This window comes from Acinonyx jubatus, chromosome C1, assembly GCF_027475565.1.
Source record: "Acinonyx jubatus isolate Ajub_Pintada_27869175 chromosome C1, VMU_Ajub_asm_v1.0, whole genome shotgun sequence".
Taxonomy (NCBI): Eukaryota; Metazoa; Chordata; class Mammalia; order Carnivora; family Felidae; genus Acinonyx; species Acinonyx jubatus.
Genome location: NC_069381.1, coordinates 103464613 through 103479805, shown reverse-complemented (window position 1 = coordinate 103479805; position 15193 = coordinate 103464613). Strand labels below are relative to the sequence as shown.

General features: G+C 37.6%; 1 protein-coding gene across 12 annotated transcripts in view; it reads right to left on the bottom strand.

The window, feature by feature from the left end:
• RPRD2 (regulation of nuclear pre-mRNA domain containing 2) overlaps positions 1-15193 on the bottom strand; it is a 103543-nt gene that overhangs the window by 37778 nt on the left and 50572 nt on the right. The gene's annotated exons all lie outside the window — the stretch shown is intronic.

The following is a 15193-nucleotide window of genomic DNA, read 5'->3' as shown; positions in this document are numbered from 1 at the left end:
TGGTCCCCAAACCAACTATACTAGTACAGAATGAGAGTACAGTGTTTGGCAATGCTATAAAGTGTGCTTTTTCTTAAAGGTACAGTTGGAAATAATCATGAATCAATCATGTACTGTAACAAGTTTTTCAGAAGGCTATCCCCTAATACGGTAAGAAAACATATCTAGAATGAGGGAGGGGAGGGTTATCACTTTTCTGTTTGCTTTACAGATGGGAGTTCTGCATCAGCTGGTCATCATACTTTAAGGAGGAATATTGTTAAAGTAGAAGTATTTGATTACTAGGAAGCAAAAATTAAAATCATGTCTTACCTGAAACTGTAGAAGAAAAACAATGCAAAAGAAACAAAACAAAACAAAACAAGAATACAAAATGGGAACTTAATCTCTTCCCAGGTGAATCCACCAACCCATATGGAGACTGAAGATAAAAAACTGAGTGATACCGGTTTTATGGCTCCTTTCAAGCAGGAGACTCTATAAATCTGTAACATCATGTATCACAAAAGACTTTTTAACCAAATAACAGCATGTATAGGAAAGAGAAAATTGTATTAAACTTCTACAGATATTTTCTACAGATTTATGAACCAAGGCACTCTATTCTCATTTCTTGTTTTTTATGCTGGTAATCTTCCTCTCATATACATTTATATATATATATATTTTTTACATATAATAGTATATATAGTATTCATACAGTAATATTATAGTAGTATATAGTATATATAAGTATGTTCTATATTATAATCACTATAATATAAATACTATATATAATATATACACATTATACTATACATATTATGTGCATACATAACACGAAATAATTATGGGAAAATATAAAGAAAAACTTGACTCATTTTCACCAAATGGAGATTTACAGTCTACCAACTTCAGTATTCTACCTTTAAGTCTTTTTTTCCACTATGGATGCTACTATTGTATATGAAACCAATTTTATATTATGTATGTGTGTGTCCATAACTGTATTCTATTCTTTTCATTTAATGAAACAAGCATTTCCCAATGTTCCAATCAATTCCTTATAAAAATTACTTTTAAGTTTTTTATGTTTATTTATTTTTGAGAGAGAAAAAGAGAGACAGAGTGTGAGCAGAGGAGGGGCAGAGATAGAGGGAGACACAGAATGTGTAGCAGGTTCCAGGCTCTGAGCTGTCAGCATAGAGCCCAACGCAAGGATCGAACCGAACCCATGGACTGTGAGATCATAACCTGAGATGAAGTTGGACACTCAACCGATTGAGCCACCCTTGAATCCCTAAAAATTACTTTTATAATGACAATCCAAAATTTATCACCTGCCTACTGTTATGTACACTTAAGGTTATTTCTAGATTTGTTACCATAATTAATACTGCAATAAGTATTTTTTGATCAGAGTCTTTCTCCTTAATAATGCCAAAATGTTTTTTTCTAAGAGGGTTATACTCCAACCACCAGTGTAAATATACTGTTCACCAAACTTCTGCAGCAATGGTTGGTCTCACTTCAATTTGTATTCATAATCTCAATTTAACCATTTTACCCTCTTAAAAAATTTTTACTCTCAAAAATGTCATTATACTTAGAAGTAGAATCACCCCAGACCTAAAAAATTTTCAAGATTTTGCCACATTTTCTTCATCTATCTTTTCTTTGTTACAGTATTTTTTCCTTTTCGTTTTTTTACACTGAAGATTTATTTTTTAGTTTATTTATTTTTGAGAGAGAGCAAGCGAATACAAGCGGGGGAGGGGCAGAGAGAGGAAAGAGTGAGACACAGTCCAAAGCAAGCTCCAGGCTCTGAGCTGACAGCACAGAGCCCAATGTGGGGCTTGAATCCACGAACTGTGAAATCATGACCTGAGCTGAAGTCGGATGCTTAACCGACTGAGCCACCCACGTGCCCCAAACTGAAGGCTTATTTATTTTTTATTTTAGAGAAAGAGAGAGAGCATGCATGAGCGGGAGAGAGGGGAAGAGGGAGAGAGAGAATTTTAAGCAGGCTCCACGCTCAGCATGGAGCCAGATGCAGGGCTCGATGTAACTAACCGTGAGATCGTGACCTGAGCTGAAATCAAGAGTCAGAGGCTTAATTGAGCCACCCAAGCACCCCAGATTTTATTTTTAAGTAATCTCTACACCCAATGTTGGGCTTGAACTTGTAACCCCAAGATCAAGAGTCACATGCTCCACCAACTAAGCCAGGCAGGTGCCACTTTGTTGCACTACAGTAAAACTTTGGTTTGTGAGCACAGTTCGTTCTAGAAACATGCTTGTAAACCAAAGCACTCGTATATCAAAGTGAATTTCAAGAACCATCGGGTCAGTTGTGATCATGTGACATTTGGCATATTGCGAGACATCACTCATTTATCAAGTTAAAATTTGTTAGAAATGTTTGCTCACTTTGAGGAACAGTCACAATACAAGTTACATTCAAGGTTTTACTGTATTTTATTTTATTTAAAAAAATTTTTTTTAATGTTTATTTATTTTTGAGACAGAGAGAGACAGAGTATGAATGGGGGAGGGTCAGAGAGAGAGGGAGACACAGAATCTGAAGCAGGCTCCAGGCTATGAGCTGCCAGCACAGAGCCGGACGTGGGGCTCGAACTCATGGACCATGAGATCATGACCTGAGCCGAAGTCGGACACTTAACCGACTGAGCCACCCAGGTGCCCCAAGGTTTTACTGTATTTTAAAGCAAATCCCAGCTATCATGTCATTTTGCCCCTACTCTAAAAAAATTCTAACAGTTGGTTATACAACAATAGTGCTACTACCATGCCTAATAAAATTAACAATAATTCACTGGCACCATCTTCATTTGTTCTATAATAAAATTTCCTTGAATGTTTAAAAAATGTCCACTTATGGTTGGTTTGTTTGAATTGGGATTCAAAGAAGGTCAACACATTGCATTTGATTATGTCTCTTAAATCTTTTTTAATCTAGAGCAATTAGATTACATTGTTCTCAGTATTTTTCCCATGCCATTTACTAATGCTGCAGTTGAGGGGTCAGCTCTCCAGCAGAACATTCCACACTCTAGCTTTATTTATTTGCTTCTGTTGGTGTCATTTAACTTGTTCCACTGCCTGAATTTCTTCTAGATGAAAATTATTTGCATTACATACATGCTTAAATTGGGAGAGTGAATACTTAACTAATGATACTATATACTCTATACTGTATCCTATCAGGACTTACACAAATGTCTGGATACCCCACCTTTAATAACACTAAAACTGATCAATGGAATGAGGTAATATTTTCTCTTGTGAACTGCGCCTATCTGCTCACTAGCATTTTAGTGTTTATCTAAGGATTAAGTTTATATATAAAATATTAATTATTTTGCCAACATTACAAATACCTTTGCCCATTCTGCACTTTAATTTTAAAAAAAAATTTTTTAATGTTTATTTATTATTTTTTTAATGTTTATTTATTTTTGAGACAGAGAGAGACAGAGCATGAATGGGGGAGGGTCAGAGAGAGGGAGACACAGAATCTGAAACAGGCTCCAGGCTCTGAGCTGCCAGCACAGAGCCTGACACGGGGCTCAAACTCATGGACCGCGAGATCATGACCTGAGCTGAGGTCGGCCGCTTAACCGACTGAGCCACCTAGGCGCCCCAATGTTTATTTATTTTTGAGACAGAGAGAGACAGAGCATGAACGGGGGAGGGTCAGAGAGAGGGAGACACAGAATCTGAAACAGGCTCCGGGCTCTGAGCTGTCAGCACAGAGCCCGACACAGGGCTTGAACTCACCGACTGCGAGATCATGACCTGAGCCAAAGTCGGCTGCTTAACCGACTGAGCCACCCAGGCGCCCCTGCACTTTAATTTTTAAGTTACATTTTACAACAGAATTTTTTTTTTTAAGTTTATTTTGAGGTGGGGGGAGGGGCAGAGAGAGAGAGAGAAAATCTCAAACAGAGAGGAGCCTGATGCAGGGCTCAAACCCATGAACTGCAAGAGCATGACCTGAGCCAAAATTAAGAGTAGGACGTTCGGGGTGCCTGGGTGGCTTAGTCAGTTAAGCGTTCTCCGACTTCGGCTCAGGTCATGATCTCACGGTTCATAAATTCAAGCCCTGCATCAGGCTCTGTGCTGACAGCTCCAAGCCTGGAGCCTGTTTTGGATTCTGTGTCTCACTCTCTCTCTCTCTCTCTCTGCCCCTCCCCCACTTGCACTCTGTGTGTGTCTCTCTCTCAAAAATAAACATTAAAAAAAAAGTATATATATAAAAAGAGTTGAACGCTCAACCACCTGAGCCACCCAGGTGCTCCATAAAACATGTAATTTTAAAACACAGCCTTGTTAAAATAAAAAGTGCTCTCTACTGCCACTTTGTAAGTATAGGAAATCTACCAGAGACTTAAACAACTGTAACTTATTTTCTTTTATTTCTCCTTTAATGATTAACATAAAAAAATATAGCTGCATAATTTACTTTATTAAAAAAATTTTTTTAATGTTTATTTTTGAGAGAGAGACAGAGCACGAGCGGGGAAGGGGCAGAGAGAGAGAGGGAGACACAGAATCTGAAACAGGCTCCAGGCTCGGAGCTGTCAGCACACAGCCCGACACAGGGATGGAACTCGGGAATGGTGAGATCACGACCTGAACCGAAGTCGGACACTTAACTGACTGAGCCACCCAGACACCCCTATTTGCATAATTCATTTAAAATCTACTGGGTATAGGATATAAAGTCAAGTTCTAATCTAAACAGATCTCCCATTAATTGTTCCAATATCATAACTTCTCTTTTCCTTAGATATACTGTGCTTCCTCTAGCATATATTCAATTATTAATATTTTCATAGGCTGCAAATTCTGTTCTGTTAACCCATTTTTACATTATACAGTTGACCCTTGGACAAAGTTGGGGGAGGTTAGGGGTGCTGACCTCAAATCCCTGCAGTTAAAAATCCACACACAACTTCTGATTCCCCATTAATTTAACTACTAATAGCCTACTACTCCCTTACCAATAACACACACAGTTGATTAACGTATTTTGTATGTCCTATGTATTATATACTGTATTACAATAAAGTAAGCTAGAGGGGCACCTAGGTGGCTCAGTCAATTAAGCATCCGACATCAGCTCAGGTCACGATCTCACAGTTCGCGAGTTTGATCCCTGAGTCGGGCTCTGTGCTGACAGCTCAGAGCCTGGAGCCTGCTTCAGGATCTGTGACTGCCTCTCTCCTGCTCACACTGTCTCTCAAAAAATAAATAAATGTTAAAAAATTAAAAAAAAATAAAGCTAGAAAAAAATGTTATTATAATCATAATGAAAAGACATTTATACTACTTTACTGACTGACAAATATCCAGGTATAAGTGGACCCAAGCAGGTCAAACCCATGTCATTCAAGGGTCAGCTATACTGTATTATCTCCAAAGCTATAGCTAGCTTATCTTCCTTCAGTACAGCTGCATTTCAAAACATTTCTTATATTCTCACCTGTTTATTTTTCCAGAGTAAATTTAGAGTAATGCTAAGTTCCAAAAGAGAGGAAATTTTGGTATTTTTAATTTGAATTAATTAGGCTGCTATACTAATGTGGAGAAAGGATTAACTTTCTAGTAACACTGAAGAATTATCAACACATTATTCCTCATTGTAGCAAAGCATTAATATTTATGAATTTGTATTCAACATTCCCCAAAAGAACTTATTCATAAAGGTTTCAACATATTTCCTATTACGGCTATTTTTAAATATTTCACATATTTTATTGCTAGTATGACTCACTATCCCTCCTACTACTAACTTCTCAGACTAAAATTGATACAAAAGTTTACTTATGGTAAATTGTCTCAGCTTTTGTTTCTCTGGAATTGTCTTTATAAGGTTTGAATGGTTCTTGCGAGTAGTTTTGCTTTGTACCTATAAATGCTATAAAATACTTTTCACAACTGCCACCTGGCTTCCACCGTTGCTGTTGAGAAGTCTGTGGTCAATCTAATTGTAGTCTTGTGTATGGGATGTCTTTCTGTCTTCTCTTTAGCATTGTTTTTTATTTTTTATGTGGTAAAATAAAGCTTGCCATTTTAACCATTTTTTAAATGTGTTAACTCAATGGCATTAATTATATTCACAATGCTGTACAACCACTAGCACTATCTATTTCCAAAACTTTTCATTATCCTAAACAGAAACTCTGGAGGTGCCTGGGTGGCTCAGTGCTTGAGTGTCCAACTTTTTATTTCAGCTCAGGTCATGATATCATGGTTCATGAAGTCAAGTCTGACCTCGGGCACTGTGCTGACAGCCTGATAGCGTAGAGCCTGCCTGGGATTCTCTCTCTCTCTGCCTCTCCCTTGCTCATGCTTTCTCTCTCTCTCAAAATAAACAAACATTAAGGGAAAAAAAAACCCAAAAAACAAAAAATGAGAAACTCTGTACCTGTTAAACAATTAACTCCCTGTTACCCCCTCCCCTAGCTCCTGACAACTTATCTGTTTATTGTCTCTATTTGGATATGCTTATTCTAGATATGTTAGCAATTTTTTTAATGTTTATTTATTTTTGAGAGAGAGAGGAGAGAGAGCGCATGCATGCATGCATGCAAGTTGGGGAGGGGCAAAGAAGAGGTGGGAACAGAAGATCAAAGTCAGACACTTAACCGAGCCAAAGTCAGGCGCTTAACCAACTGAGCCACCCAGGTGCCCTCCACCATTTTAAGTGTGCAGTTCAGTAGTGTCAAGGGCATTCACACTGTTGTACAATCAATCTCCACAACTCTCTTCATCTTGCAAAACTCAAACTCTATACCCATCAAACATCATCTCCCCTTGTCCCCTACAACCACCACTGTACTTTGTAAATTTGACTACTATAGTTACTTCATCCAAATGTCATCACACAATACTTGTCCTTTTGTTTTTGTTTGTTGTTAAGTTCTTTTCAAAGTAATCTCTACACCCAATGTGGGGCTGGAGCCCACAACCCTGAGGATCAAGAGTTGCACACTCCACCGACTGGGCCAGCCAGGCACCTCGGTACCTGTCCTTGTCACTGGCTTATTTCACTTAGCATAATGTCTTCAAGGTTCATCCATGCAGGATTCTCTCCTTTTTAGGGTTGAATGGCATTCCACTTTATGTATGAACCACATCTTGCATACCCATTCTTCTGAAAATTGGTACTTGGGTTGCTTCTACCTTTTGGCTATTGTGAATAAAGCTATTTTGAACCCTCATGTACAAATATTTGAGTGCTGCTTTCATTTCTGAGGAGTAAAGAACCAAAAGCAGAACTGCTACCTTATACAGAAATTCTATGTTTAGTGTTTTTAAGGAATCATCAAACTGTTTTCCATAGCAGTTACACCATTTTACATTCCTACCAGAAACATAGAAGGTTTTCCCCATCCTAACACTGGTTATTTTCTGGTTTGGTTTGGTTTTGTAATTTTATTACAATGACTGGGTGTGGACTTCTTTTTTATTTATCCTGCTTAATGTATGTTATGTTGCTTTACTGCAGATTCATGTTTTTCATCATTTTCAGAGAGTTCTCAGCTATTACCTCTTCAAAAGAACTCAGAAGTTCTCTCCTCTGGAAAGTTATTTGATATTAATTAGGCCTCTTATTCCGATCTTTTTTCCACCTCTCTCCAACTGCTGCATTTAATTTCTTCAGAACTAATTTTTTAAATTTTTTAAAAATATTTTTTAATGTTTATTTATTTTTGAAGGATAGAGACAGAGTGTAAGCAGGGGAGGGGCAGAGAGAGAGGGAGACACAGAATTCGAAGCAGGTTTCAGGCTCTGAACTGTCAGCACAGAGTCTGACACTGGACTCGAACTCACAAGCCGTGAGATCACGACCTGAGCTGAAGTCAGACACTTAACCAACTAAACCACCCAGGCGCCCCTCTTCAGAACTAACTTCTAGCTTAATCTTTTTCCTTTGTAGAATTCCTGTTGGTTCTTTTTCAAATCTATCTACATATCTTATCCATTGTTCATTTTATTCCATTTAATCTTTAACATTTCTCACATAGTTGTCTTATATATTCTTTCTGATAATTCTATCTGAAGTTCACTGTAAGGGGATCTAAAGCTGTTGATTCTCCTTCACAGTGGTCTGTCTTCCAATGTGTTTGGTTATTTTTGATTATAAGCACATATCTGTTTGATTTTAATCTATGGGGTTCCTGGTGGTCTAGGAAGGAAATGTATTCTTCGAGAGAAAATTTATACCATAAGCCAGGGGTGTTCAGGACTCGAAATCACTTTATCTCTTTTCTCCAGAGTCCCAGTCTAACCCCCAGATCGCATGGTATTGACATAGGCATATTGGTTAACGTCAGCTCTGATAGTCTACTATGTCCATTATTGCTAGGTCAGCTTATATTTTGTCAAGAATGTAACTGTTTTATAAAAAAAGGAATCCTTTGGAATTGATGGCTGGCCATTCAGCCAGAAGTCAAATCATAATATCTATAAATGTATGTCTTTCCAACTGGACTACAGAGCTTCTTCACAGCAGAGATAATAACTTATTTGTTGTTTCTTGGGCACCTACAAGGTGCTCACTAAGTAGTAACTGAATACATGACAACTGGTTTTGGTTATTTTCAAACCAAACTATTCACTATGAAGTCCTCAAGTAAAATATATTGGAAAAGTAGCAACTGTTAAGAAAATATACAATTAAGACCAGGTTATAATATTGTAAAAGCAGCACCCAAGATGGAGAAACCAGAGGTTTTAGTTCTGGTTTAGTAAGAAGTCTTTGGGGGGCTAGATTGGTTTGTTTATTTATTTAATTTTATTTTTTAAGGTCCACCTGGGTGGCTCGGTCAGCTGAGTGGCCCAACACTGGATTTCAGCTCAGGTCATGATACCAGGGCTATGGGATCAAGCCCGCATGGGGCTCTGTGCTGAGCATGGAGCCTGCTTGGGATTCTCTCTCTCTCTCTCTCTCTCTCTCTCTCTCGCTCGCTCTCTCTCATCTTCTGCCCCTCCCCACTTTCTCTCTCTCTCTCTAAAGAAAATTAAAAATTAACAACAAAAAACTTTCTAAAAGATTTTATTTTTAAAGTAATCTCTATACCTGACATAGGGCTTGAACTTAACCCTGAGACCAAGAGTCCCATGCTCCACCAACTGAGCCAGCCAGGTATCTCTAGGTTTCTTCATTTGTAAAAGTGATTTTTACTAATTTGTTGGCTCTAAAATTCCTAAATTTGTTCATTATTTATACAAACACAGAACTCTCAAACTTCTACAGTTCAACCATCTCTCTCTCATATTTAGGAATTCTGTGAAAATAAAACCAAAACAAAACCCAGAATGGCAGTTTTACTTACCTTGTTATTCTAGGCCTCTATTTTAGCCATTACTGATCACAATCTCAATTTCTACAGAATGTACAATTATTACCACATACAACACAAGAAATTAATTATAAACTGTGTTGTTTGACTTATAAGTAACAAACAACAAGCTGACCTTATAGAATTGCTAAGATATCCAACAGATGCTTCCTTTGCTAGCACCGCCCCCCCCCCCCCCATTTCTGACTTTAAAACAGCGAAGTATTGGCAAATTATTTCAAAGCATAAAGTTGATGAAGAGTACAGAAGGATGGGGTGCCTGGGTGGCTCAGTCAGTTGGGTTTTGGATTCTTGGTTTCGGCTCAGGTCATGGTCTTGTGATTTTGTGGATTCAGGCCCTATGTGGGGCTCTGCACTGGCAGTGTGGAGCCTGCCTGGAGTTGTCTCTCTCTTGCGCTCTCTCTCTGCCCCTCCCCCACTCACGTTCTTTCAGAATAAATAAACTTAAAAAAAAAAAAAAAAGAAAAAGAGTACAGGAGGAGGTGCCCAGGAATCACAGTCAAAATAAACAGAGCTAAACAGCACAATCTTGTACCTCACTCAGGGGAGTATTTTTGATCAATATCTTATTTCTGGGATTTCATGTATCAGGTGCTTAGTGAATATTTGCTAACTGACTGAATGGAAGACTAAATAATAGGTCAACTTAAGGAAATAATCAGTATTTAATCAAAAACCTTGGAGTTTAGAAATTAGATGAAGATAGATTTTACCTCTAAAAACTTGCTGCTCTGTATCTCCTAAAATAATCTCCATTTATACAACTTATCTTTTTTATTTGCCTATAACAAATATTTTCCCTAGTGTGTCACTTGTCATTAATTTTATGGTGTCTTATATAATGCAGAACTCTAATTCTGATGTAATTAAATTCATAAATATTTTATTATCAGTTGTGTCTTTATAACAGCTTTTTAACCATTAGAGTCATAAAAGTAGATTTGTTTCTAACATTTTTCTAATTATAAATTTTTTTTTAATGTTTATTTATTTTTGAGAGAGAGAGAGAGAGAGAGTGAGAGCAAGTAGGGGAGGGGCAGCAAGAGAGGGGGAAAGAGGATCTATAGCAGAGAGCCTACGGTGGGGCTCAAACTCATGAACTGTGGGATCATGACCTGAATCCAAGTCAGATGCTTAACCAACTGAGCCACCCAGGTGCCCGTGTTTTAAAAGTTTTGTTTTATACACTAAGGCAATTTATTTGGGATATATTTGTGTGTAAGGTATAGAAAAACATTTAACATTTAATTTTATTTTTTCTGCACGGAAAGCCTACGTTCCAAACTCACTTATTGAAGAGTTCATTTTTCCCCCAATGATTTGTAATGCACTTCTACCATTACAACTTCTCCCACATATGTATAGTTCCATTTCTCGGCTTTCTGTTTTGTTCCTTAAATCTATCCTTACACTGATACTACATTCATTTATAATTACTATAGTCAAATAATAAATCTTGATGTTTCGTAAGTTAAGTCCTACTCACTGCTAACCAACAGTCTTGGCTACTTCTGGACATTGACTCTTCTATATGAACTTTAGAATCAGTATAACAAGTTTCTTTAAATGTCCTATTGGGATTTTTATTAAAGTGTACTATACTTACATGCTATTACCTTTTGTAACAGTTTATAATTTTCTCCAGAGAAGTCTTAACACCCTTTTATTCTAGATACCAAATATGGCTTTATAACTTTTGTTACTGTATGAATGTTTTTCTATATTTTTTGGTTGGTTATTTCTGACATATTGAAATAACCTATTGATTCCTAGATGTTGATTTGTACCCAGCAACCCTGCTAAATCCTTTTTAGCCCTTGGATTTCCTATGAAGGTAATCGCAAAGTCTCCATATATCTTTTTACAGTTTTATGATCCCATTGGTTACATTCTATAATTAACAACTACAAATTAGATTTACAAAGTAAGTATAAAGCAAATACCACGGGAAACTGGGTGGGTGGCTCAGTCAATTAGGCTTCTTACTCTTGATTTTGGCTCAGGTCATGATCTCAAGAGTTCTTGAGTTTGAGCCCCATGTGGGGCTCTGTGCTGATAGTGCAGAGCCTGGTTTGGATTCTCTGTCTCCCTCTCTCTTATCTCTCCCCTGCTTGCACTCTCTCTTTTAACAACAAATTACAAATTGCAATGCAAGCATGATAACATATAAATTGTTTTCATTTTATCAAGCCTATAATACTTACTATTCAATTATTTCACCATTTTTCTTCATCTAAATTACTGAAAATATTTTTCACAGCATATGGTGAAATCATTAGTGCCTTCACTTGATGCAAATAATTATGTATATATTAAAGCCGTATTTAATCTGTTCTCATTAGCTTCTGATAAAGTAGTATCATCTCATGCCAAAATATGCAATCACCAAAAAAAACAAAAACAAAAAACCCCACACCAAAAAAAACACACCAAAAAATGCAATCACAAACACATTAACACAGCTACTGAAAACGAGTTACAGAACTGCTATAAAATATTCATACAGGGGAATGGCCTATTTTCTTAAAAAAATTTTTTTTAACATTTATTTTTGAGAGACAGAGACAGAGCACGAGACAGGTAGAAGCAGAGAGAGAGAGAGGGAGACACAATCTGAAGCAGGCTCCAGGCTCCAAGCTGTCAGCACAGAGCCCGATGTGGGACTCAAACCCATGAACCACGAGATCATAACCTGGATTGAAGTTGGACACTTAACTGACCGAGCCACCTAGGCACCCCAGCAATTTTCTTAATGTTAGGTGCTGACTTCCTTAATGATTTCCTTGTATTTCTTCTATCTGTGGGACGGCTTGATAGAATCCATTTTATTAATACCAACAAATAGTTGTTTCATACCCCATGTGTAAGCCAAAAGGGCATGCTCATAGGTCTGACCATTCTTGGAGTTACTTTCTTCAAATTCACCAAACACCAGCAGCAACAATCAGGACAGCACAGTCAGCCTGAGATGTACCTGTAATCGTGTTTTCTATAAAGTCTGTGTCCTGGAGCATACTGAGGATCACATAAGACTTGCTGTTTAATTTTCACAGGGAGGTATCAATGGTGATGCCATGGTCACATTCAGCTTTCAATTAATCGAAGATCCAGGAGTACTTGAAGGAGCCCATTCCCATAAAAGCAGCTGCTTTCTCATATTTTTCATCCCATCACATTTGTGATCAAGTGGCCAGCAGTGGCAGACTTGTTTTCCAACAACAACCAGTGTTGATATAAATCCTCTCTACCATTCTGGCTTGGCTTTAGCGGTGGTTTTCATGACACTTGTGTTCGGGTGGCAAACCCATTGCAAAACAGGGAGATGTTCTTATGGAAAGATTTCTGACTGCTGATCGAATTTATTCGGTGGTTATAGGATTATTAAGTCCTCAATTTTTTCTTTGAGCCATTTTAGTTACTTGTATTTTTGATGAACTTAACCATTTTGTCTAAATTTCCAAATTCACTGGAATAAAGCCGTTCCTATTATTCTTTTATGGTCTGGAACATCTGTAATCATACCCACCTTCTACATTCTTTTTTCAAAGTTTTATTTATTTAAGTATTTACTCTACACCCCACATGGGACTCAAACTCATGACCCCAAGATCAAGAGTCATATGCTCAAGCGACTGAGCCACCCAGGTGCCCCAAGAACGGAGCCACCCAGGTGTCCCCAATTTCCTATCTTAAAGTAGTTTTGTATCATTTATTATCAGTATTCTCATCTGCAAAATGAAGATAATACTTTTTGCCTCTAATTATATAATTGGTTTGAGAGTCAAAGAATAACAAACATGGAAAGGAATGTGTTAAATTATATACTAATATAAAAATATTTTTAAAAGAAGGGTCACAACAGTGATTTGGTAACATTAATTTGTTAATAATAATCACAGGAGTAATCGTTATTGTCAACCTCAACATCACAGCAGCAACTAACACTTATTAAGTGTTCATTATATGCCAGTGGCTTTTCTAAGCACTCTCTCTATATAATATTAACTCATTTAGTTCCCATGCTCTATGGGGTGGGTACTATTATTGGCAGATTTATACAGATAAGAATATACAGATAAAAAAACTGATGCTAATTTATTTTTTTTATGGGTTTGATGTGGAAACCCACTAGTTTTATTTACTTTTCTTTTTCAAGTTTTTATTTAAATTCCAGTTAGTTAACATTTAGTATAATATTGGTTTCAGTAGTAGAGTTTTGTGATTCATTCACTTACATACAACACCCAGTGCTCACCACAAGTACCCTCCTTAATACCCATTTAGCTTACCCACTTCCCACCTCCCCTAAATTGAGGCTAATTTATATTGCCTAAAGTTATATAGCTGGAAGGTGGCAGAACCAGGATTCAAACCCAGGTACACTGGTTCCAGAGCCTATAGTGTTAAATCATCATAGCCTGAAGTGAATGAAAAGGATATCAGACACTGAGAAAGTAGTTAGAAGAATATCATAATAGTATAAATACATCAAATAGAGATGATAATGGGAAATTTAAAGGCAGAGAGAAAAGGAGGGAGAAACAGGAAAATAATCAGCCTCTGGTAACTAAGAAATGTAGAGACAAGAATTTAAATTACTAAGGGGCCATTATAAGATGAAAAACTGTAAGTAAGACATTTAAAAAAAAATTTAAAAAAGGGGCGCCTGGGTGCTGGTTGAGCATCTGACTCTTGATCTCAGGTTGTGATCTCACAGTTTGTGAGATCAAGCCCCCTGTGGGGCTCATGCCGACAGTATGGAGCCTGCTTGGGATTCTCTCTGACATCCTCCCCTACTGGTGCTCTTTCTCTCTCTCTCTCTCTCTCTCTCTCTCAAATAATCATTTAAAAAAATGAAAAACTGTAAGTTAAGTTTAGGCGGACTATACTGTAAAATAGAAGTAACAGGTGGCTGGGTGTCTGGGTGGCTTAGTCTATTAAGTGTCCAGCTTCAGTCCAGGTCATGATCTTGCGGTTCATGAGTTTGAGCCTCATATCGGGCTCTGTGCTGACAGCTCAGAGCCTGGAGCCTGCTTCGGATTCTGTGTCTCCCTCTCTCTCTGCCCTCCCCCCACTCACACTTTATCTCAGTCTCAAAAATAAATAATATTAAAAAAATTAACAACAACAAAAACAAATAATCCAGTGAAGAAATGGGCAAAAGACATGAATAGACACTTCTCTGAAGAAGACATCCAGATGGCCAACTGACACGTGAAAAAATGCTAAACATCACTCATCATCAGGGAAATACAAATCAAAACCACAATGAGATACCACCTCACACCAGTCAGAATGGCTAACATTAACAACTCAGACAACAACAGATGTTGGTGAGGAGGCAGAGGAAGAGGATCTCTTTTGCATTGCTGGTGGGAATGCAAGCTGGTGCAGCCACTCTGGAAAACAGTATGGAACTTCCTCAAAAAATTAAAAATAGAACTACCCTATGACCCAGCAATTACACTATTAGGTTATTTATCCAAGGGATACAGGTGTGTTGTTTCGAAGGGGCACATGCACCCCAATGTTTAGCACCCCAGTGCTATCGACAATAGCCCAAGTGTGGAAAGAGCCTAAACATCCATCGACGGATGAATGGATAAAGAAGATGTGGTATATACATACAATGGAGTATTACTCAGCAATCAAAAAGAATGAAATCTTGCCTGTGCAACTACGTGGATGGAACTGGAGGGTATCATGCTAAGAGAAAATAGTCAGAGAAAGACACGTATCATGTGACTTCACTCATATGAGGACTTTAAGAGACAAAACAAATGAACATAAGGGAAGCAAAATTAATATAAAAACAGGAA